We start from the raw sequence: 26,493 nt of genomic DNA, 5'->3' as shown, positions 1-26,493 counted from the left end.
TTGTAAATTGCTATGGTAAAAAAAACATCGAAGTAATTTTCTTGATAGCCCTTCTTGCATCTTTCTGCGTTATTATCTGCCTATAAATATTTATTTGAAGTCGATATCTCTACTGGTTCTTGAGCTATAAACGCCGAAAAAACGACGCGAACGTGTACGAACATCTTTTTTAAAATCTTTTATTTCGACTCTAGGGACTTTGAAACGTCGAGAAATTTGAGCATTTGATTACAATAAATTTCCATGGAAAGTTAACAATAAGATTTTAAGTTTCGCATCAATTATTCGCAGTTAAATGAAACCTCAAAAGTCATCCCTTATCTAATGAGAATTGCATGAACCTAATTGAGTTACTAAAATGGTTTAAATATTATCTAGAATACTAAAATTTTTACTTTGCGGAATTTTCATACAATTATTTATAAAGTTACGTTCAAACATTAAATTCAAAACAACGTTTTCATTAAGAATTTTAAATGAAACATTTTCCAAAAAACTTGAGGTGTTAAAAAAATATTATAATGTTAGATTCGAATTCATGGAAACCTTAAACCTTTAACAAATTACTGTTTGGTTTGTGAGGACAAAAAATACATTTTATTTGAGGACTTATGTAATTCTCATTCTAATATTTGTTGAAAAATAAGTCAATTTTTAAAAATAAATGATCGTTGTTTCAACCCCACTCGTTTATAAAAAGGTGTTAACAAATTATTTCATTTTGGTGTTACTAATTGTTTGGAGCTTTAGCACCTAAAAGTATAAGTTTTTTTAAGAAATTGACTTTCATCTCTCTGACGATTAATTTTCTCACCTACATTTAACAGTCTAACTATAGATAAGAGTTGCCTTGAGATTAGAAAAGATATCTAAAAAAAATGTTCGATTCTCAAGAGTTGAGAGATTATTTACATGAATCAAGGTTACCAAAATGACAAATTAATTAAAATATACAATTAAATAAGAAAAGAAGGTATGTATATACGCTTCAGTGTACCGGGGGACCTTTTTTGAAGAATAAATCTTTAGCTTATTTACTGCATATTTTTCTGATCGATGTCGAATAAAACTCTTTCAAAAAAGTTAAGTTCCAGCTGATAATAAACTTTACACATTTTGACCGTTAGACCGCTATTATTTAACTTCCCATAGGAAGTTATTGAAATGGGTCCGATTTGTCAAATTGAAAATTTTGACATTTCTCGACGTTTCAAGGTCCCTAGAGTCGAAATAAAAGATTTTTAGAAAGATGTCTGTGCGTGCGTGTGTACGTACGTTTGCGACGTTTTTTTTGTCGACCATAGCTCAAGAATCAGAAGAGATATCGATTTCAAATAAATTTTGTTATACAGTTAATAATGTAAAAAGATGGAGAAAGGGCTCTCAAGAAAATTGCGTTTGTGTGTTTTTTACCATAGCAGTTTGAAAAAAATCTTACGAACCAAAAATGCAAGAGACTTGAATTAAATTTTCTGAAAAATGTTGAGAAAAATCAAATTGACAGTTTTGTACAAAAAATAAAAACCTAAAAAAAAAAAATTAAAGTTGGTAAAAATTGATCTTCAAAACTTTGAGATATTCGTTTTAATTTAATTTTAATTTTCAATAAATATTGTTGTCAAAATTCAGTGAAATTTTGAAAAAATCGAACGGATAGTTTTTTTACAAAAAATAAAAAACCCAAAAAAAAATTAACAAAAGTTTGTAAAAATGTATTTTCGATTCAAATATCTCTTCAAAAATTTTAAATATTGGCTTCAAACTAATTTTATCTTATAAGAAATATTGTTTTCAACATTTGGTAAAATTTTTAAAAAATTCGAATTGACAGTTTTTTTTTACAAAAAAATAAACTCTAAAAAAAAAAACAATACTATAACTTGGTAAAAATTTACTTTCGACTTAATTAGCTTTTCAAAAATTAAAAATATTGTCTTCAAACTCATTTTGTTTCACAGAAAATATTGTTTTCGATATTCAATAATTTTTATATAAAAATCCAACAGTCCGATTTTTCCTAAAAAATAAAATCTAGACAAACTTTTAAGCAAGACAAATCGACAGACGGGATGGGAAGTTATCAGTGTGGGTCGCATCCCAGCCTCTTTTTTAAAGAATAAATCTTCAGCTTACTTACTGCATATTTTTTCTGATTGAATAAATGTCTTTTAAAATAGTTATGTTGCAGCTGATATTAAACTTTACACATTTCGACCGCTTGAGCTATTTTATTTTTAGATTTATGTTTTAAGGTGAAAATAACACATATTTTTGTATTCAAAAATGACAGAAATTTTGTCGGTTTCATATTGTAAAAAAAAATTGTTAATTTCTTGGAGAATAAAATAAAGATAAAGCAAATTCTACCTTACAGAAGTTTAAAAGAATATTATAATTGAAAATACCAATCGATTGCTTTTAGTTACATTGACAACAATTGGAAACATGGAAGTAATTTTAAATGAACCAGTATATAATTTATTCAGGCAACGAATAATAAAATGACAAGCTATAATCTCAAATATTGTTGCATTGCGCAGAAGTCCATTGATAACAAGGGCCTAGTGACTTACAACTCTCTACCATTCCTGTGTGCGAGTAATATTTTTAAGGACGGACGGGAACTACAGTTTGAAGCCGAATCCAAACGGGTAATTTTAGAAAACCCTTTTCAAGACAAGTATTATTCTTGGAGAATTTGTCAATTCCCCGCCAGAGGCAGTATCCGTGGAAAGTCTTTAAATGGCACAGGCAGGTATTGAACCCAAGAACTCTGGCATGACAGTCTGGGTCCAAGAAAGATAACCTGATTTTGAATTTTTCAAGGACTTCTAAGGACTCAAAGTGAAGATGAGACTCCCGTCTGTCGACTTTTCTAAAACCTTAACAACATTTGCACAGAATTCAAAAACCATCTACTATCACTTTTTCATTAGTTGTTCAGATGTTTTTATTTTGTAAAAAAAGTTGATAATTGATTGTTTCTAAAAACAAAAGAACGACAAATTAGCACCAATGTTTTGAATATCATAATATAACAAGTAGAATTTCAAAATCTTTCTTTAACAGATTTTTATACGAAAATTAATTCTAGAAGCATTTTTTGAAAATTTTTGTATCTTTTAAAAAATACAGATTGGATTTTTCTAAGAATATACATTTTACTTTAACATTTAAATTTTGAATGGAATGAATTAATTTTGAAGTCAATATCTTCATCTATTCTTGAAATATTCGTATCAAAAATCAGTTCATACCAATTTTTAATGTTAGCATGTAGTTGGTCCACCACACTTCTGAGTTTGGCAATTCGCTGATTTTCAATTCTTTAATTAAATTTCTATTGTAAGAAAACTACCCAAACAATTTTTGTAAAAGCGCTAAATGAATCTTTTAGTGTTAATACCCGCAAAAGAGCATTTATTGGAAGTCGATATCTATACTGGTTCTTGAGAACGTAAGAACGTACGTTCACACGTACACGCAGACATCTTTCTAAAAAAATTTCATTTTTTGAACTTTGAGAAATGTCAAAATTTGCAATTCCACAAATTAGACTAATTACAATTATTAATTTCTATGGGAAATTTGTTTTCGACTAATATATAATTTTTTTACTTAATCTAATACTATAAAAATTCGTTTATAGGAATCCAATCGAAAACTTGTTTACAAACATAATTAAACCTACAAAAACAACTTAAATCTGATAAAAGTGGTTTTCGATTCGAAAGTATCTTAAGAACAGAGAAATATATTGACTTCAAACTGTTTTTTCTTACACAAAATGTTGTTAATAATATTTTGTAAAAGTTATCACTGGCTGTTCAAACAAAATTTTTGTTTGAAATATTTTTTTAATAACACGATTTGTCTGTCATAAAAATGTTAACAATACCAGGAGCCTTCAAATTGAATGTTCATAAGGAAGTCTTTAAGAATCATATTGAATTAATTTATATAATGTAAGAGTACGTGCACATTCCATATACATAATTATATTGGAACACATCAGAAAAATGTCCTTTCCCTGGACACAGTTTTTTTCTGAGAAGAAGAAACAAAAATTACCAAGAAAATCACTCCCCCTACGAAAAAATAACCAGTAAACAAAAAAAAAACACCCTGTGTTTCTGTATAATGTTGATTATGGGCTATGTCATCCTCTGCGTCTTCCTTTTCCAAGACCCATGATAAACAATTTCAAATAATGCTCCTACAATTTTCATCCCATAATATCATACACGAAAAAATAAGACTCACATGAAGAAGCTCTAATGATAGGTAGGAAGTCGGTCATGGGGCCGAAAGAAAATGATTATCATCGTAAAAAGAAAAAGAAAAACAAGCCAAGAAAAGAGGAAAAACTAAAAAAAAAACTTGAAGGAATGTTAAGTGAATCATGCGTCTTGTGGCAGAAGCGAAGATTCGTGTGTTTTCGGATTATGTCGTATCTTAATGACACTTAGTTGTCATTAAAGCACACCCTCTGATGGAGATTTTCCTTTTTTCTTTTTTCATTTTCATTTCCATTTTTTTTTCGTTTGTATAAATAAAACTTTTCCTATAAGAGAACGAGTAGTGGTGAGGGATTATTTTATGGGAATAAATCGATTTGAAGATTTCCCAAGAGAGTTTTTGTGGTGTGTGTCATCTCACTTTTTAGCAGACTTTTTCTTGATTGACAGTTGAAAGGGGTTTCGTTCGATTTTTGTATACGTAAACGTACGACGTATGAGTACGTTACGTACCTAATAATGCGATTACCAGTGTCAACTGTCAACGTTTGACAGCTCAGGTGATAGTTTATAAATTGGAAACCAGAGTGAGAAAGGGTAAAATGGCTGATGTACGAAAAAGTGTGTCAATATTTTGGTATGCTTTTACGGTTTTGGGCGGGAAAAATGTTTTATTTTTGTTTTGTATTCTGTTTTTGTTTTTTTGCTGCCTTGATCTAGATTTTGAATAATTTATGAAAGATTCACTGTCAGTGTTATGTTAGGTCAAGTTTGCTTTTAACCTATAGTCACACAGAGGTGGCGATTATTTTGGTTTGTTTATTTATAAGTTTACAAAATTTGGTATTTCTTTATTAATAAAGTATAATAGGCATTAAATAAGTTTTGATTTTGTTTGTTTTTCAGATACAACAATCTCATTTGAACCGGAAGTAAAAAGCAGAAGTGACCGTAGAAAATCTTCAGCTGCCCAAAGTTATCAAAGTACACGAAGAAAATCCTCAAATACTGCCCAAGCACAAATACAAACACAAACACGAACACATAATACACCCCAAGAAAGACACAGTGGTCGTTTTGCTTGCTTATTTCGATTTCAAGAAGCATTTTTTAAACGTTAGTCAATCAATCAATCATAATTCAATTAAAAATAAAATTTTAATTTTACAGACAGAGGTTTAAAATTTAATTTTGTTTTTCTCTCTTTTTCGGTTGATTTTAGTTATTGGAAAAATCATGGGAAGCACTGGACCAAGTGAAGAAGAAAATTATGAATATTATGATTGTGAGTACTCAATTTTTATATTAAAAGTTAAATTAAGCTAATATGTGAGTTGATGTGGATTTTCAAAAGAAACAGAAATAAAAAAGCCCGTAGGACGTAAAATCTCAGGATATTGTGTGATGATCAAAATATCTGTTTTTTATAATTATGTTATTTTGAAATTGATTTAATAGGGGGTGAAGGAATGAAATGAATATTTGTTTTGTGAAATATTCTCTAAAAGTTTTCCAGTTCAAAAATAATTACTTAACTTTTCAGTTTTCTAAACATTGCTGAGGCTATTGTGTTTATTCGTCAAAATTAATTTTTGTCAAGAAAAGTTTTATTTCTGAAAAAATGTATTCATTTCGGGGTTATTGAAAAAAATGGTTCTTTTTCCACATTGAACTTTTAAAAAATGGCTTTTGTTAAAGAAAAACCGGACATAATTTCCGGAAGCCAAGCAGAGGTTCCGTGAAATGAGGCCAAGTGAAATAAGACCACTTTGTTTAAATGTAATAGGGCCAACTGGTAAAAATTGGCTTTTTTACGCTTAACAACAGTGTACTATGGCTAATTCTTGAAATTTGGCCTTATTTCAAGGCACCCAAAGAAAATATTGAAAATTGGACAAAAGGGTGTGAAAAACATTAACACTGTTCTATTAACTTTAACATATATCTTTTTTAGAAATGTTTAATTTAATATTAGTCAAAATTGATCAAGGGATATCCTTCTTTCTCTCTGTACTTAGACACATGACAAGTCTCAAAATCTTTACCTTTTCTATAGCGTTAAAGAAACATAAAACAAATGGTCAAAAAACTGCGTATAGGCCATGTATGTCAATACATTTTTATAAGTATAGAATGAAACGACACATGGTATTATTAACATTACTATTATTGTAACACGCCAACATGATAACCACACACTCACATATATACCAATATGTTTTTGCCTTCTGCTAAATGTAAAATAACACATACAAGTGGCAAATGGCAACCAAAGCAATTTTACCATTGCACTCTACTGAATTTTGACCTTAAGTTCTTAGAGTTCACTTTCAGTATTGTGCAAGGATGTTATAATTAGTGGACAAAATTATTAAATTCTTCATCTCATGGTTAATAGCACTGTTAGTATTGTATCGCAGTTCAATTACTCCAGCATCATATAACTATTACAACAGTCTATTCGAATAAGGGTTCGAATACCTTTTCAAAAATTTTGCTTTTTGTGGTTTTGGGTCATAAGGGCGACGTCCGACGGTTGGTTCCCACAGTCTCTTAGACTTCAAAAAATCATTAATCGTATTTGAATTGCCAAGTCTTCTTTTCACTTGCCATTTTTGTGACTTACAACTCTCAACCATTGTGTGTTTTGTTATCAGGGTTGGAAGGGATCCACGGTTTTAAAACGAGTCCGAACGGCTAATTTGAGAAAACATTTTTCACGATTACTCTTGGAGGATTTGACGATTCCTCGCAAGAGGCAGTACCCGTACAAAAACTTTAGATGGCACAGGCAGGGGTTGAACCGAAGACTTCTTGCATGAAAATCCAACGCATTTTTTTTGTTTAATTCATTTTTATTAATTTATACTTAAACCTATATTAAAGCTAGACAAAAATTCATAAAACTAGCCTAATTATCCATAACTAACAACTAACTTAATGGTCCCATACGGACACTCTAAGTTAAACTATAACACTTAAACCTAATGCCTTTCGGCCCTAAGATCTATTTCACTACAATTAAATTCTATTTATTTTTGTATTTATTAGAAAATTTGAAAAAAAACGATCCTTTTTTATTTTTACTTAAAAACTACTTAAAATAAGGCATTAATTTAAAACTAAAACTACCTATTCTACCTATAAACTACTTAAAACTAGAACAAATACAGCAGCAAATCTAACTATCTAACATTTTTGATTTTTTATATTATTTTTATTTATTACATGTTTTTTTTTAAATTTTTTTTTGTGTCACCATGCCTATTCTACTTAAAACTAAAAACTAAAACTATAAACCAAGTATGTAAGCCGGCCAAGGCTTAAAACCCCATCCCGACTACCCACTATCAAGTGCCATCAAAACTGGCTGTCCTGCTTCACCCTATCAGTTCGGTCCCGTTCGGACACAGCCCTACTGAACCGAAGGAGCTCTGCTCCGCCTTGTGCCATGACGTCCCGATTGTACAGGAGTCGCCTATCCACGGTTCTTCGTCTGACGTGGTAGATTAACGGAACTGCCAATCTATCCAATATCAGACCGCATCTATCTAAAAAGAGGAATGCCTCTGGTGGAATGAAGCCGCCCAAGCGTACACTCTCTAAATACTCGTCGTTCGGATAGAACGCCCCGAAAATTAAATTGTTGGTTGAAGACATAGCTCTTGCAATGTGACCTCGAACGAGTTTTATCACAAAATTGTCAATTCTGTTGATTCGGGCCCCGTTGTATAGGACCTCGTTGGAATAGTAATGCACATAAGAAGATTCGGCTGTTCGATATAAGCCGGTACAGCGTCGTAAACACTGCCGCTCGAACACCCGAAACTTCTCCATCTGGGAAGTGGCAACGTTGAACCACACAGGACAACCATAAACGATCATTGGCCGTATGAGGGCCATGTAGCAAATTACCTTCACTCTGGGGTCAAACCGACTGCTAAAAAACAGCCGTTTTGTCAGAGCGAAGGCTCCTCTGGCCCTGGTCAGAGCAGCATTTATATGTCTGACGAGATATAAATACTGATCTAACCAGATACCGAGGTACTTCACTACACTTTTGCTCGCTAATGGCTGCCCGTGAAGATCAACGATGACCATCTTGCGCCAATTCTTACACGTATCCCTCGTGGCCCTAGCCAACGGAGTCCGGAACAGAATTGTCTCTGACTTCTGGACATTTATTTTCAGTTTCCAGTCGTCGCAATATCGCTGAATCTTGTCGAAATCACGCTGCAAGAGAATTCTAATAACTTCAATCTTTCGGGCCGTTCTGTACGCAATTAGATTGTCGGCGTACATAAAAGCCTTTGTTAGACTACCTATCAGATCGCTGGTGTAAATGCTGAAGAGAATCTGAGAATTCACTGCTCCTTGTTGAAGACCATTTTTAATTGAGAATGTTGTGGTAGAAGTTACATTGCCACTTTTGACAACAAACTTTCTACCGTTAAGCATATCATAAAGTATGTACAACAATGGCTTGCTTATGCCAAGCCTGTTCAGTTTTAGGTAAAGACCTTCTAACCATACGGTGTCAAATGCCTTTTCCAAATCAACCAGAACAGCACCTGTGCATTGTTTTTTTGTTTTATTCCACTAGATATCAGAAACAAATTTAGACGCAGCATGAATTGTGTCATGACCCGCCTTGAACCCAACCTGTGTATCCGGAATTATTTTGTTGTCCTTAGTCCACCTAGTCAGAGCTCTATTGATGATCTTTAAAAAAAAAACTCTGCTGATTCTCGGAAGAAGACTTATCGGCCGAAGATTTGACGGGTTGGATTTGTCCTTTCCCTTTTTCGGGAGAAAATGAACCTTAGCGGTCTTCCAATGCACTGGATAATATGCATTATTCAGTGCATTATTGAAGAGCGTGGTGTAAATGTCAATTGCTTCCGTCGGTAAATGTCTTAGTACAACGTTGGATATATCATCGACACCTGCTGACTTTTTGTTTTTTATTGAATTGAAGATGAGCTGAAGCTCAACCTTCGTCACTAACAAGGGACTTAGTCCCATTTGCTCGGCGATTATGGCATTTGCCAAGGAATCGTCATTGAACCGCATGAAACCACGGTTCTCAGATCGCCATTGTGTCATATCATTTCGAAGGTAAAAATGATTAAGTACGGCTCTGTTTTCCAGGTCGTGGTTGGGGCGAATGCTAACATTCACCTTGTACACTTGCTGGAAAGCAGCTCCCACCGACTCCACTTTTTCCTTGGATCTTCATTTATGTAAAAGTCATCGTCAAAGATGGATTCTTCTGGATCTATTTGCGCTGTCCTGAGTACGTCCCTGTTTATCTTCAGTTCCTTGAAGTTTCAGACACGGAAGATCATTATCGTACTTTTTCCGGAATATCTTGTTGATTTTAGGGAACATACTATTGTCACTGGAATTAACTGACCGGATCTTGCGGTCCCAGTACTTGTTAATTGATAACCTGTAGTTCTCCTTAATCAACAGATTGACATTTTTTATTGACGATTTCAGTGTCCTAACCTCCAAGTCGTGTGGGTCTGTAAGTCGTCTGTACAGGTTTTTTAATCTTGTCAGTAAGCCACTCTTGTGCCTACGTAGCGCTTCAATAGTCGCGTTTCTGTTATCTCAGGGTTAACTAACGTGGCTTTTCACCGGTTTCGTATCATCTTTGTAGAACACAATTTTTTAATAAAATAGTGGACCTTTTGGCAACTTTTCAGCAGGGCAAAAAGGGAGTGGCTGGTCGTTCGACTTCTATCCTTGCCCAGCTCTATTTTAACAGGCTTCAAACCTAAAGTCTTCTGCAAAATTATCCATGTAGTTTAGTTTCACAGGCCCAATTACTGAGAAAGGCCCCGAATCGTTTAGTCATAGTCATCACAAAAGTGATTTTTACAACCGCGGTATTTCAGTTTGCAGTCTTTGTAAACGAGTTAGAGGTTTTATTTTCAGTAATGCCTTAGTAGATCATTAAATGGAAGACGCGTTTTTTTAATACAAAGCACTCGTTTAAATAATAAAATTCATAGACGAAGTAACAAAAATACACAAAATATGTTTGAGCTGTCAAAACCCTTTTAGAGCTGTAAGATCATTAAAAAAATGTTTACTATGAAATTTTTAAAACGTAAAGTTAGAAAAAAACTGTTTTAAAGAATAACTTGAGATTATTGATGTTTACGTACATATTTTTTAAAGCCATAAGATGGCCCAAAGAGACATAAGAGAAACCATTACTATAGGTTACTCTTAAGTAAGAATTCATTGTTGTCTGAAAATTGGATTTCACAAATTTTTGTAACTTCTTTATTTGAAAACAAGTTCTGTAAGAAAATTTTATCGAAATTGTTTAATTTTTAAAACAGAAATTGAAAATTAAATAATTTCATTCTATGTTTGAAATTTGTTAAAATATGGTTCTTCCAAAACATGGTCCATCCCTAGTCGTACGATAATACTTACAAACATTTCCTTAATATTGTTTTCATATACATATGTATAATCTACTGAGTTATTTCAAAGGTCTTGTTTTTTTTTTTTAAATTAAAACACATTTTTAATAGTCTCTCTAGGGAATTGCCTATAACCCATAAAAACCTCAACTTCCACATTTGATGAAAATTACTTCTTAACAGTGGTGTAGGCAGTAGGTCAAGGTTCAAACAGACAGATAGACAACCTAAGAACCCCAATTTCTTTTTCGCGTTCCTTATCATCGTTATAGTAAATCTTGAGTTGGGATTTTTTCTTTTTCTGTAGCAAAAAATATTCTACATCACAGTCTTCATTGTTCTCTAGACAGAGGGGTATTTTCGCAAAAAAAAAAAAATATCAATATAATATTCCATTCTTATAAAAATGATTTATTACGCAAACGAATGAGTTTTTTTTTTTGTTACATGCATAAAGTTGAAGTTTTTTAGGTTCTGAGTAGATTCCCAAACTACAGTAGATAATGGATAACCCGATGGAAACCAGTCATAGAAGACCTTAAGACCTTATGAAAACAAAAAAGAATTGAATCGAAAAAATAACTCATAAGAAAAAGTTAACATGAGAAATTTTTTTCTAATCAATTCTCAGAAATTTTGATCAAAATTAAATCTCCGATTTGTTTGTTTAGGAAAACAGGAAAAGGTCTAGTTAGCCAAAAAGGCCTGGAATTTTCATTTTCATGCATGACCATGTTTGGTCATTCGTTAAAACCATGATCAATTCTTCCTCTTCCTCGATTCCTACGTCCGTTGTAAATGACGCCAAATTTGTTAGTTCCTTGGGGAACTAGTGATTATTATGACTTCATCTGTTCTTGATGGGACCAATCTTTTTTTACTCTCGAAAAGTGGTGAGAGTCCGAAAAAATTTCAATGCACATAAATTCGCTAGTACAGATGGTGTTCTTCAACACTTGCAAAACCACTGCCTAAGCTTTTCATGCTTTCCAATTCTTCAGGTTTCATTCCAAGGCATTTGCCCACTCTATTACCAGAACTGGGAATTCTCCACCCTATTTATTGCACTTACGTTCCTTTTTCAAGCTCATGCAAAGCAGATTAGTAATAAGGTTAAAAAAATACCTCGTAAATCGAAGCTTCTTAATGACCGGATATACGGTCTTCACAGCAATAGGTCCACTGGTTATCTCATGGCTCATCTCACAGAACAGTAGAACAAATCCTTACATCGTTTTTGAGAAAGTAAGATTATTGCTCTTGATATCTTGAAAGCGTTCATTCAAATGCGTTCCCTCCGGTTTTCAACGTTTCAGTTTGCTGAAGTGTTGGATAAGTAGAAGTCTGAGAATTTATTTTTTTTTTGACAGGAGGAAATCTTCAAAAGACACTTGGCAGTATTTGACACCAAGTAGTATGGGACTTTTAACCACTAAAACCACCTCTTCATCAGGACCAATCTTGAAGGAACGACTTCCGATTTTTCTATCTTAATTTTGTACAATCACTTTGGGGGAAGTTTAAACTTTAATACTTTCCCATGTTTTTTTAGACCATAAGCTCATGAGACTTGGTTCTTCTTAATCTCCGAACATGGTTTCTTATATTCAAGACGGACTATATTTCAGAATTAGTATGAGTTTGCAGTCTCTGGTTGTGCGATACAGCGTATTTTTTTAACAACTTCTGTAACCATTTCTATTTGTAAGTCACGATGTAGATCGGTATTTCTTATGTACCAAGGTGCATTAACTATTCCACGAAGGACTTTGTTTTGGAATTTTTGGATGATTTCGGTATTTGTTTTCTTTGTACAGCCCCATAATTGAATTCCATAGGTCCAAACAGGCTTTAGTACTTGACTGTACAGCCTTATTTTGTTTAAGAATCATAAATCAGAGTTGTTACAAAGTAACCAGTACATTTTTCTATATTTCAAGTTTAGTTCTACTCTTTTCTTTTTGATGTGCTCTTTCCACTTAAGTTTTGCATCCAAAGTCATTCCAAGGTATTTGGCCGTATTGGCGTAAGGTACAGCTTGATTATAAATGAATATTGGAATATTGTTTATCTTTCTATTTGTAAAGTTTATATTTGAAGATTTTGTTTCATTGAGTTTGATACACCATTTTTCGGTCCAAGCTCTCACTGTGTCGACGGCATTTTGTAGTTTTACTGCTGCCTTAGAGACACATTTGTCAGGTACCAAAATTGCGGTATCATCTGCAAAAGTAGCCAATATGGTGTGATTGCCAACTGGAATATCCCTTGTGTATAGTAAATACAGGGTAGGACCTAGGACACTTTCTTGTGGTACACCGGCTTCTATTATCTTCAATTCTGAGTATTCTTGATCGTACCTTATTATAAACAATCGGTCTGAGATGTACGATTTTAATATTTCAAAGTACTGCCTGGGAAGATCCCTTTGCAGTTTGTACTCATGTCCCTCATGCCAAACCTTGTCAAAAGCTTGAGCAACATCTAAGAAAATAGCTGAACATACTTGTTTTTCTTCAAATGCTTTTTCTATTACATCCGATATTCTATGAACTTGGTCTATCGTGGAATGTTAATTTCTAAAGCCAAACTGATGGTTTGGGATTAACCTTCTATCTTCTATGATTTTGCTAAGTCTCTTCAGAAGCAGTATTGGTCTGTAAGCCGTCACCTCTGTAGGTGGTTTACCTTGCTTTGGTATGACAATTACTTCAGCAATTTTCCAATGGTGCGGGACATACCGGTGCTTAAGGCATGCATTTATTATATATTGGAGTTTTATGAAGGCTTTCAATGGCATTTCTTTCGTTACCTGAGCAGTAATTAGATCGTAACCTGGTGATTTTTTATTTGCTAGTTGATGTTAACACATACTTTTTATTTCTTTAAGTCTTACAATCGGTATTTCACTTTCATCTATATTATCAACAAACTGTAAGTTATTTTCAGCGGCGTTTGATGAGTATGGTTTAAAAACATTCGCAAGATGTTCAGCGAAAAGGTTAGTTTTTTCTTTCGGGTTAGCGATCCATTTCCCATCGTGGGATTTCAAGGGCGAGTTTTGTAACTGCGGTCTTTTCAGGCGCTTGGCTGCTTTCCATAGCGAAAAATTGGTTGAATCATCAGTCGTTAAGTTCCTTAGGAATGTACTGAGTGAATCATTTTTGAATTTGTAAATTTGTTTTTTAATATTGTTGCTTATACGGTTAAACGTTGTTTTATCATCCGGAAAGCTGGTTTTTTGCCATTTTCTTCGAGCTCTTCTTTTCTCTATTATCAACTCTCTTATCTCTAAATTATATTTTGTTTCATTTTGTCTTCTGTTCTGGCCTGTTACACATCATCGATAAATTGTTCAACTTCACGGTCAATTTGCTCGATTGTATCCATGGGAGATCTTAAATTTATAAAACTTAAAAGCCTTTTTCTAAAATCATTCCAGTGTGTTTTCTTATTTACAAGCTTTGGATTACTTTTTTCTAGTACTTCCGATTCACTTAGTGATATAATCCTTTAGCTACGAAAAAGTCAATAAGGTCTGGTATTTTGTTAGTATCGGAAGGCCAGTAAGTTGGCGACCTGGAGGAATAGAAATCGCAATTGTATTTACGGCCTGCTTGGAAAAGTCTTTTGCCTTTTGTGGATATGAGTCTTGAACGCCAATGGGTGTGTTTCGCATTCAAGTCTCCGCCAACAAGAAAGTTATGCCCAAGGAGATAAAATAGATCTGTATAATCTTCTAAAAATTAAAAAAAAAAAAAAACTAGTGTCCCGCAGGGCTCTGTTCTGTCTCCAATACTCTTTCCCATTTTTATCAATGATCTCCTGTCTGAACTTCCTAATGCAATTACCTGCTTCGCTGATGATATTACTCTCAGTTTTTTCATTTTCGTGTTTAGATTCACAACCTTGCTCTTTGGATGTGGATCTTTAACGGTAAAGTATGATAAGCTCAAGAAATTCTGAACTAGACAGCATTGTTAAATGAGTAATAGAAAGTAGAGCAGAATTTATTGAGTCAAAAACTCAATGTTGCTTACTGTCGTTAAAACACAATTAACTAACTTTGCCACCCACATGTGGAACTTGCATCAAAGAGACTGAATTTTGGAATTTTGGAATGTGTATCTTGTGCAAGAATCACTAACTTGACGTCTCAACAATTGCCGTAAGATTTGTGGGTTCCCAAAGAATAATATTCAAGAATTTTTTCCCATCCGTTTTAGCTATTATCTATCTAATCTAATTTGAAAAAAAAACTTTTCATGACAAGAATAAATAATAGAAGATTTTCCAATTCCTCGCACAGCTCCTACGCAATGTTTACTACAAACATACGCCCAAAGATTGAGTATAATTCCAACCTCTGGCCTTTTGCTCCTGCAACTTACTTTAGCCTCTTAGACAGTAGCAAATATTGGGCATTTAAATAGATTAGTAAAAATATCATCACAGATTCATTTAAGTCACTAATTTTAACGTCTTATGCTCTAGAGAAATAATCCGTTGCATCACTCCCATTTTAGAAATGGTAATCAGTATTTCTTGACGGGATCAAACAAGAATTCGGCCCTACTGTCAAGTATAGAGATTCGTTCTTTAGCCGTACTACGTGAATGTTAAATGTCTGACCATACTCTGTCTTTCCCAGTCATTGCAGTATTCTGGAATATGAAATTCATGTAATAATATTTATTACATCCTTTTCCAATCCTCTCTCCCTTTCCTGATGCTCTTACTGAGCCTCGCCGTAATAAGAGTAGTAATATCCCCAAAAAATTGATCTCAAATTTTTTTAAAGCTATTTTTAAATCCTTTTCTTTCTTCAACAACAATGTTCAAAAATAGTGCTGCTCCCTAATTCTTAATTCTATTTATAGCCTCAAATTAAAATTAAACATTTACAAAAAAAAGGAGAAAATCCTCAGGTACAGACATCATCGTGTAAAAAGGGTTTTTCGCTTCACGTTTCGTCTTTTCTTTTTATTGTTTTTATACTAAATTAATTAATTTTAGTGATGGCGATGAAAAAAAGCTTTATTTGTGTATGCTGTTGTAATATTTGGAAAAATCAAACGTGCCAACATAAGTCTCCATAAATAAATAGGATATGGACTTATTATTCAAAATTCCCAAACTTAGATACAAACATACATATATACAAAGTAAAAGTACAAAAAAAAAACGTCTTTCCAGAATATCTACAAAGCCTATACACATAAAATAGGTACCCTATAAAGCATTGATTTTATGAATTTTCCCACAAAGTCACTTCCATCTTCTCCAATTCCCTCTCCACTCTCCTCAAATTTTATGTATGCATATATACTACGCGTTTATATATATATATATAAGAAATATATGAAAAAGTTCTCAAAACAGCTGCTCTTGAAGGAAAGAAAAACAATACCTATACCTACTTTTTCTCGGGATACCTTTACTGTTGCTAAGCAACAGGTAGCACCTTTTAGGCCCACTTTATGTTTCCCACACGCATGAATCTGGAAAATTCACACTCAGAGTTTACGGAGGGAAAAATGCAGAAGAAAATTGTATATCTACCATGAGAAAAAGGTACACATCCAAAAATTTCCCATCCATCCGTGAGAGTAAGTTGAGCAAATAAATGAGCGAGAAAATCCTCCAAGAAAATGCGAGAAAATGTTTTTCAATTTTGTGTTATTTTGTGTGATGTGAGAGAGTGAGAGAATTGAGCTACAAAAAAGCTTTGAGGTGAAATTCTCGTTCTCGGGAAATTTTCCAACCAACCCTTAGCCGGCCATATAGTATTTCCTCCAAACAACAAATAAAAGGATCCTAGAGCTTTTTGTCTCTCAAAAAACCAAGCTACACCGAGACCGACAGCAAAGACAACGAGATGCGTTTTTCGAAAACGCTGCCACCACAGTTTTCGGGCAGCTTTTTCATCGGAATGACGCGTCGTCTTGTGTATGAACCGTCGTTCCTTGTCGCCGTTAAGTGAATTTTTGCCTCCGCAAGGAAAATCAAGTGAAAAAAACCTAACATCAAGGAGGTTGTGAGAATTTTCAGGAATCGAATTCCTCTTGAATTTTCAGGAGCACCCCACAAAATGGATAGATAGATACATATTGCAGTAAAACGAAAAAGAAAATATCTCCAAAAAATAAGTTATTATACTCTCCAAAAAATATAAAACAAAATTAAATAAATACATAAAAAAAACATCAATGATTAAATTATAAAAAAATTTGAATGAGTTTTTAAGTGTTCAAAAAACAAAAAAAAAACACAATCCATTTAAACCATCAGGACGATATCCCTTGGGAGGTGACGACAAGGACGACGACGACGTAGAACGACGACTTCGCGCTGTGCGACCAAAAGGACGTTCATTTTTTTCGTGTGTTCCTATTCCCAGCCAACCAACAAAACCTACCTGCCTACATTTTTGTAAAGTGAAAAATATTCGTGAGTGTCAAAAAACACGTATTCCAAGTCCCCCGATGATGAATCCTGATGTGATCCTGATGGCGTTTCGGGTCTACAATTTTTTTATTCTCTTTGCCCCTTAATGTATGTGTCGTTTTTTTGTTTCTCTATGTGTGTTTTTTGTGTGTGTTTAAATATTTAATGAAGTGAAATAAATAAAAAATAGTAAATTTACATAAAATTTAGTTTTTCATATGTGAAATGAAAAACAAAAAAGTCGTAAAATAAAATTTAAGAAAATTCCTCCTCCAAGTGAAAATTGAAAATATAAATAAATAAAAAATATATGTATATAATTTTATTTGCAATAAAAAAAAGGACAATGTCGCCGTGAAAATTGGTATTTTAGCATCACAGTGAGAGAGAGTATAGTTTTTTAAATACTCTAGCAATTCTCGTGGAAAGGGGCGTGTTCACTTGTTCAGTAATTTATTACAGTTGTTTTTATTTTTTTTGGTTTTGATTTTGCAATGCTTTGCCGATCCAATTCCCAGCTGATGGAGTGATGTATTTTTAAAAATGTAGTTTTATTTTTCAAAACTGTCGTGAATTAATTGAATTTATTCATAAAATTTAATTATCGTTTTGGAAAGTAAAAAAAAGTAATAATAAATAAATTATGAATGTTTATGTTTTTATGCGCTTCGAATATAATTAAAACAAATAATACAAAATAAATCAATTCGCTTAAAGTTCTGAAAAAATGTGTCCTGTTAATAAAGTTGGAATAATTTGTGTTGGAGTAATTTTTGCATAACACAAATTAAGAGGGTGATGTCCTCAATGGGGGTGAATTTAATTGAAACTAAAATCCTTCAAAAAGTTTAATACAATAAAAGAGAAAAAAATATTTTATTTTTGTTTTTAATTTGGAATTTATTATTTATTTTTGCTCTAATTATTTTCTCTTTAAGCTTTGAATGTGAAATTAATTAAATATAAAATAACAAATAAAATTTATCTAAAAAAAACATAATTTGTTGAAGTACTAAAAACAAAAGAAAGTTATTTAATTGTTGTTTTAAAATTAATCATGAATAATACAGATGGAAAATATTGCTTTTAAATAAAATCATAAAACAACGGATAGCTGGAATATTTTTTGGATCAAAAGTTCAGCAAATAAAATAACTTTAGGTAGGTTAATATTTTAATTAAAATATGTATTCTAAAAATATATAAAACAAAAATGATTGCTTGTATGAATGGAATGTGTTGTAAGAAATGAGATGTATTTAGGTACCATATGCTAATGTGATTTTTTTTGAATATTTGACTTGATGGGAGTTCTTAAGATACAAAAAAGTTAAAAAGTTGAACCATATTGAAGAGTGACATTTTTGTCAAAAGAAAATACCCTGTTTTGATTCAAAAAACTGCAAGTTTTAACTCTTAAGCCTATAAAATATTTTAATTGTTGAGGTTTCATATTAATAGATTGTTCGAATACTGTGACATTTGTTTTAACATATTTTTTTTAACTCAAGTTGAAGTCTTTATTTCATTCTAATAATAGGACACTTTATTATGAGAATGTGTCAAATTTTCTGTTAAACCTGAGTGACAGAATCTTGTTAAGACTTTGGTAAAATTTCTGACATGAAGTTCGAAATACTAGAAAATAGGATTTTGGACAATTTTGAGTTTCTTAATTACTCTTACAGATTTTTTACAGAATTTTTTAATAACATTAAATGATTAATGGTATGAAAATTAATTATAGGTCTGGGTTTTCTAAAAAATCAAAAATTGAGTTCTTTTTCTTGTCTCAAACCAAGTTTCATGTCTTCAAGTTTTTCAAGAAATATTCAATTATAAACAAAATTATTGGGTTTCTGTTTCCACATTTAGATAAAAGTTTTGAATGGAATGAGTTTAAGTCAATTACTTTGCTACTAGACACAAAAACATTTCGTTCAAGGTATTTTTATTTTTGAAAAATTGAGTTTCAGATTTTAAATAATTTTAATTCAAAACATACGGGTGGAAGTGAAATAAATTACAAATAATATAGGGATATTGAAATATTGACGTTTTTTATGTAATGTTTTCTTAAAAAGTTTATAAAAGTAAGAATTTTTTTGAAATTCTCAAGCTTATTTTAAAACTGCTTTTTATCTTTAATTCGTCAAATATTTTTTCTCCAAAAAAATTCTTTCAAGGTTTAAGCAAAATTGTTAGTTCAATCACATTTGTGGCCATAACTATAATGTCAAAAATTCATTGGATTGTAGCCTTTAATTTGTACTTTTTAACTTAATCTGATTCTGTAAGCTGAGGTCTATGGTGGGATTTGTAGAAGGTCAGTTTCGTAAGTTTAAAAGTCAAGAACCATTTCTGTCAGTGGTTATAGAAAAGTTTCTTGATTGCGTTCATATTTGTGTCCATTAGAGAAATCTCATAATCTGTTGTTTGAGGTTATTAATGTTATTGGTCTTATGTTCAAACTGCTCAGGAATTCTGCTTGGATTTTTTTATTTAGGTTTTATCTTTTTTTTTAAAGATAATTTGTACTAATATTTGTGAATAAAGATTTAATTAATTTAAATATGTAGGCTTGATGTCAAAGGTTAGCATAAAATGATTTGGCAAAAACGCAAAAGTTGTACATTCCACATTATTAAAAGAAAAAATAGACTCTATTTATCAAAAAACTTTACTAGTCAATTTCTTGACACAGTTTTGAAATGGTTTAAGAATGTTGTTTAAAACTTTTTTGGAGCTATAATTATGATATTTATCGACACATCAAAGATTTAAAAAATTTAAATGCATTATTATACAGAAATGTCTATTGTCGGTGAGTTTGTGTGAACTTATTTTATAACGTTCGGAATATTTTTAAGGTATTTTTTAATATGTCTGATTTGTCGAATTGAAAATAAAGACATTTGTCGATTTTTCAAGGCACCTAGAATTTAAATCGAAGATTCTGAGAGATGTGTGTGTGTGTTCGTACATTCGTTCGGGATACAATTCTTTGTCATTCATATCTCAAGAGCCAGAAGATCTAAAGGTGCAGAGAGGCCTTTTAAAAATATTAAGCTTGTGGTGTTTTTACAATAGAAATTAAAAAAAAAGAAAATGTTGGTTGATTTAAATATCTTCCGAACCAATTACGCTAGCGATAAGTTGGTAAAAATTAGTAAGAACATTTTTAGAATAAATGAAGGACTTTAAAATTACACCTTTTTTTTACAAAACGCAAAAACCTGGAAAAAACAATAAAAAACTGATTAGAAATACTTTTGAACTCAAGTTTTATGTAAACTCAAAAATATATTGACTTCAAAGTTTTTATCTTACTCAAAATGTTTTTGTTGATGTTTTTAAAAACTTTTAGATATATCGAAAAATGTTCACGTATGGGAAGTGCGAGTCAAATCCCAGCTTCTTTTTAACTTCCTTAACTTCCCATAGGATGTTATTGTCAATTTTTCGATTTGTCAAATTGAAAATTTTGACATTTGTCACCTCCAAAATTGTACGACTAAAATACGATTTCATCTCTAAAACAATAATGTGCAACGAAGAATAATGTTTTTGACATCTGATAAAATTTTGAGAAAAATCGAGTTTACAGTTTTTTTTATAAAAAATAATAATATAAAAAAAACATTACTCAAAGTTGGTAAAAATTGAATATCGATTCAAATATCTTTTCAAGAACTTGAAATTTAGGCTTCAAACTTATTTTATCTTATAGGAAATATTGTTTTCAACAGTTTGAAAAATGTTGAGAAAAATCGAATTGACAATTTTTTTACAAAAAATAAAAACCTAAAAAAAATAACAAAAGTTGGTAAAAATTGATTTTGTTTCAAATATCTTTTCAAAAAATTGAAATATTGGCTTGATACTTATTTTATTTCACAGAAAAAATTGTTTTCGAATTTCACTAATTTTACATAAAAATCCAACAGTCCGTTTTTTCATAAAAAATAAAATCTCTAAAAAATAGTACGCAAATTTGGTAAAAATTGATACGAGTACATATAGACAAACTTTTAAGCAAGATAAATCGACAGAGGGGATGGGAAGTTATCAGAGTGGGTCACATTCAGGCCTCTTTTTAAAATTAAAATTTGTGTTCAAGAATGTTTATTTTAACAATGTAGAATTTTAAAATGTTATTTATTGACGTTTCAAAGTTCTGAAAATCAAAATTTATCATTCTGGGGTTGTGTTTGGTGTTTGTATCAACTAACAAGTGAACTTTCAGCATAATTTGTTTTGTTTCAAATACCTCAGGATAATTTTTTAAATAACTTGTAGTCCGTCCCGGCTTCGCACTGGTTGCCATAAATTGGTACAGATATTTAAGTTATAAGCATGCTAAATAAAAGGACCATGAATCACTTAATTAGAAACAAATTGTATGCTTATTTTAAAGCCTCCCTGCACACTACGTTGGCTGTGGTATTCGTAGGTGTTAACATAACGTATTGATTGGGAGGAAATCCTTCTCGAGAAAGTGCCACATACTATTGCCCGTGGGAAAAGCACTCTTTCCTTAAGTCGAGTTGTACCTATTTATGTCTTCCCATGCCAGCTAGTATTCTATAATATTTTTCAACACTTTTTTTTCTTTCATTACAACTCTTCGCAGCGTATGCGATGAGAGACGTTTGATAACTAATTTGTTTACACCTTCGGTTGGTTTGAATACGAATTTCTAAAGATTTTTATAGTGATCTAGATATAGCCTATACAAAAATATTAATAATTTCTCTACAGTTGAGTTTCTCATAAAAGCATAACCAATTTCTAAAACAAAAATTCTCACAATTTGTCATCAAGATGGTAATTAATCGATTAATACTTTCTTGAAATTCAATTTATTTTGAAATGAAATTCTAATAATCTGATGAGTGATTTTTTAAATTTCAATAGAATGATAAATATTGATGTGATCACTTTCATTGGGGCTTTAGAAAGATTAAGGGAGGAATAGGTGCTTCCTATGCTATCCTTTAAATAGCATTTGTTTCCATTATTATTATTTTTTGCAACCTGAAAAACATATTTCCAGTCTTTTTTTCCCTGATGAATTCATGTCCTTGCTTAGTTTTTTTTTGTAACCGTGTTCCTCAGAGGTCTATCGTGAGTCCTTTAATGTTTTCGATATTAAATGATTGCTTACTTATTGCTACAATACAATTTTTTTAAAAAAAGTTTCCACCTTTCAAATGAAGAACTAAATTTTTCTTCAAAATTCTTTTAATATTTTCTATACTATCAAATTCAATTTTCAGCTAAGAACAGTGGCACATAATTTTAAACAATTCAGTGAATTAGCTAAAGTTAAAATCACAGAATGGCTGCTGTTTTGAACTCGCTTTGTTAATTGCTAAATATTTAGCAAATTGCTAACTATTAAATTGTTAGTCCTTTAACAATAAGTTTTTTTTTAAAATGTAGCACCAATTTGTTTTAAACTAATCATCAGGAGTCTCAGCACGTTGTGTACTTCAACACCTGTCACGATTTTCTCAAAAATGTATTAATTTGTTTTTCTATCTGTTTTACCATAAACAGAACTGTCCTTCTATGATCTTGTATCAATATTTTCTTAATACATTGACATTGAATTTGAAATTCTAGATGAAAATTGAAAACAATAAAAATAGTACGTATGTATACGCCTAAGTGCACAAGATGTTAATAAACAAAATATTATTTTTGAAACTGTTTTTAGTGAGAAATAATCAACAACATCTGTTTTCCTAAGCTTCAAATCAATCTTAATGTGAAGTAAAGAACTAAAAGCAAACATACAGCGTACGCCTATCTAACAGACTAACTTTAACTTTAATAACAAATTATGACTTTGTTACTGTCTAGTGTCTATGTTTGATCTAGACCGAAATTAATATTGACAAAAATATTTGACTCCTAGTTTTTTTCTTTTATTTACTAAAAACAATTATTGCTTAAATCAAAAAGTTAAATATTTACAAGAAATTAATAACTAACTCTTACTTTTTTAATAACTATTATTTATCATCCAACCGAAAATATATTTATTGTCAACATTTTAAAAAATATGCAAAATATAGACTGATTGTTCTCCTTGACTTATCTTAAAAAGTTAAATATTTTTGTTTGTTTTCGAACCAACAAATATTTCTTAATTTTGTTTAAACAACTGTGTTCGTCGAGTATAGTTTTATTTGCATTCTTTTTGCTTCTAAAATAAATAAAGTTTTCTAGGAAGTTTTTATTAACAACAAAAAATGTCTGAACAAATTCCATTTTCTAAGAACGACATTATTTGTATTAAATATTTGGCTGAAGTAAACTAATACCTGATCGTGTTTAAGCTGAGTTTTTAAGTGTTATGCAATGTTATTATCTGTACTTAAACTTTTATTAGAAAGTGAATTTTAATCTATGCAACAAAATTAGTCAAAATGTAGAGATGAGTTTTTTAGTTTAATAACACAATTATTTAAAGTTATGAAAAAATGTGGACAAGTTAACATAATATTGTATCAAAATTAAATTAACTCATAACTTGTGTAAATTTCCATCCTCAAAGAACTTACAAATATTCAAAATACAAACATACACTCAATGCTTAGAAAAGTTTGGACTTATTCACTTTAACTGACTTAATCCTCTCAACCATTCCTGTGTGCGAGTAATATTGTCAGATATGGAGGGGACCTACATTACCAATTTTCATGACAAGAATTACTCTTGGAGGATTTGTCAATTCCTCGCAAGAGGCAGTACCCATTAAAAAAGTTAGGTGGCACATTCAGGGATTGAACGCAAGACCCCTTTCATGACACTACTACGTTATTCACTTTGGGATCTTTTTTATTCAACAATTTTAACTTATGATTTTTGAGAGGTTTTAATAATTTCATGTACTTGCGACACTTCAATACTTACAACACATATTACTTTGCATATGGCAAGTATTGCATACGTAAGAAAAACCAACTCGGTAGAGATGTCGAAAGAAGTGGGTCCTCCAACGGTTCTGTCCTCAATCCTACAGCATAAGCAATTGTATCCATTGTCTTCAAACTTGAAAATGGATTTTTGAAGCAGCTTGGCGTAAAGCGTTTTTGTTTTTTTTTTTTAAATTTTGTTGCTAAGACCAAAAATAGTAGACCTCAAAAACGGCACAATATATTTTAATGAAATTGTCGCATAATTTTTTTTTTGTACCTTGGGTTTTGCCAATATAAAGCATATAATTTTAGTTTTGCACCAAATATTTCTTACACATTTTCACATCGAAAAGCAAAAGCGAGTGAATTTTGGAGTTTATCAAATAACATTTCGGGTTTTAAATCTATTTTAACCGATGATTTTTCGGTAAGATACGAACCTTTAGCTATGTACTATACATGTACAATGTCCATCAAGCTAGAGCCTATCGTTAAAATAGTCCGTAAAACTTAAAATTTAGTACGGATACAGAGCATTTTAATGTCACAATTTAAAAAAGACGACTTTTCAGGTTTTTGTCAAAGAAATCCCAACATAGTATTAGAGCTTTAAAGTTTCCCAGTTTATGACCTAGTAGTTATAAATGTTGCCTACCTTCCCTTGACTATCTGATAATAAAGTGGCATAAATATCATAAGGTTATAAGTTTCTAAAATATTTTGAATACCGTATGCAGAATCTCCAAGAATGATATCATTAACCAACATTTTTTTGATCTTTTCAAGTCTTCTTTTTCTTTTTAAAAATAAACTTTGATTTGGAGCTTAAGCTGGAAATACAAGCTTAACCAACACGAATGCAGCTTTAGCTATTATTAACTTCCCATAGGAAGTTATTGTAATAGGTCCGATTTGTCAAATTGAAAATTTTGACATTTCTCGACGTTTCAAGGTCCTTAGAGTCGAAATAAACGATTTTTAGAAAGATGTCTGTGCGTGCGTGTGTACGTACGTTTGTACGTCCGTACGTTCGTGACGTTACGAACCAGAAGAGATATCAACTTCAAATAAATTTTGTTATACAGATAATAAGGCGGAAAGATGCAGAAAGGGCTCTCAAGAAAATTGCGTGGGTGGTTTTTTTACCATAGCAGTTTGAAAAAAAGGTGAACATTTTGGTTAACCCTTAATATCTTACGAATTAAAAACGCTAGAGACTTGAATTAAATTTTATATAATATTTTGTAACGTGATACCAATTAGTTATATTTTTTGAACAAAATCAATGTAACGGTTTTTTTATAAATCAATAAAACTGAAAAAAAAAAAAATTGTTACCTCTAAAATTTTACGACTGAAATATGATTTCATCTCCAAAACAATTTTGTGCAACGAAGAATAATGTTTTTGACATCTGATAAAATTTTGAGAAAAATCGAATTGACAGTTTTTTTTATAAAAAATAAAAATCTAAAAAAATATTACTCAAAGTTCGTAAAAATTGAATATCGATTCAAATATCTTTTCAAAAACTTGAAATTTAGGCTTCGAGCTTATTTTATCGTATAAAAAATATTGTTTTCAACATTCTGAAAAATGCTGAGAAAAATCGAATTGACAGTTTTTTTACAAAAAATTAAAAACCGGACAAAAATTAACAAAAGTTGGTAAAAATGATTTTTGACTCAAATATCTTGTAAAATCTTTGAGATAACAGCTTCCAACTAATTTTTTCTTATAAGAAATATTGTTTTCAACATTAGAACAAATTTTGATAAAAATCGAATTAACATTTTTCTTACAAAAAATAAAAACCTAAAGAAAAATGTATAAAAGTTGGTAAAAATTTATTTTCGACTCAAAAAGCTTTTCAAAAATTAAAAATATTGGCTTCAAACTTATTTTATATCACAGAAAAAATTGTTTTCGATATTCAGTAATTTTTTATAAAATATCCAACAGTCCATTTTTTTCATAAAAAATAAAATCTACACATAGACAAACTTTTAAGCAAGACAAATCGACAGACGGGATGGGAAGTTATCAGTGTGGGTCGCATCCCAGCCTCATTTTTCTGTTGTTGTCACAACACAGGTTAACAGTTTTAAACGAAATTAAAACGGAGAACTTACATTAAAACCAAACAAATATTTAAAGAAAAAAATACAAACATAATATTTAAATATTGTAAAAATTTAAAATTAAGTTTTGGTTTGAGAAATCACATGACATTTAAATACATTTTAAAGGTAGATTTTAAAATCTTAAAATTCAGGTACTATTTATAACCAGACTCTAGAGCAGAAGCGTAAGGGAGAAATTTCGTGTGATTTTGTCTTGAATTTAATTTATTTAACATAAGTGAAGTGGAACCATTAAGTTTGGAAAAAAAATATGATTTTAGTTCATAAACGTTGAAGAATTCAAGTTTAGTTT

The sequence above is a fragment of the Eupeodes corollae genome, chromosome 2, assembly GCF_945859685.1.
Source record: "Eupeodes corollae chromosome 2, idEupCoro1.1, whole genome shotgun sequence".
NCBI lineage: Eukaryota > Metazoa > Arthropoda > Insecta > Diptera > Syrphidae > Eupeodes > Eupeodes corollae.
Note: the sequence above shows the minus strand (reverse complement) of the source record.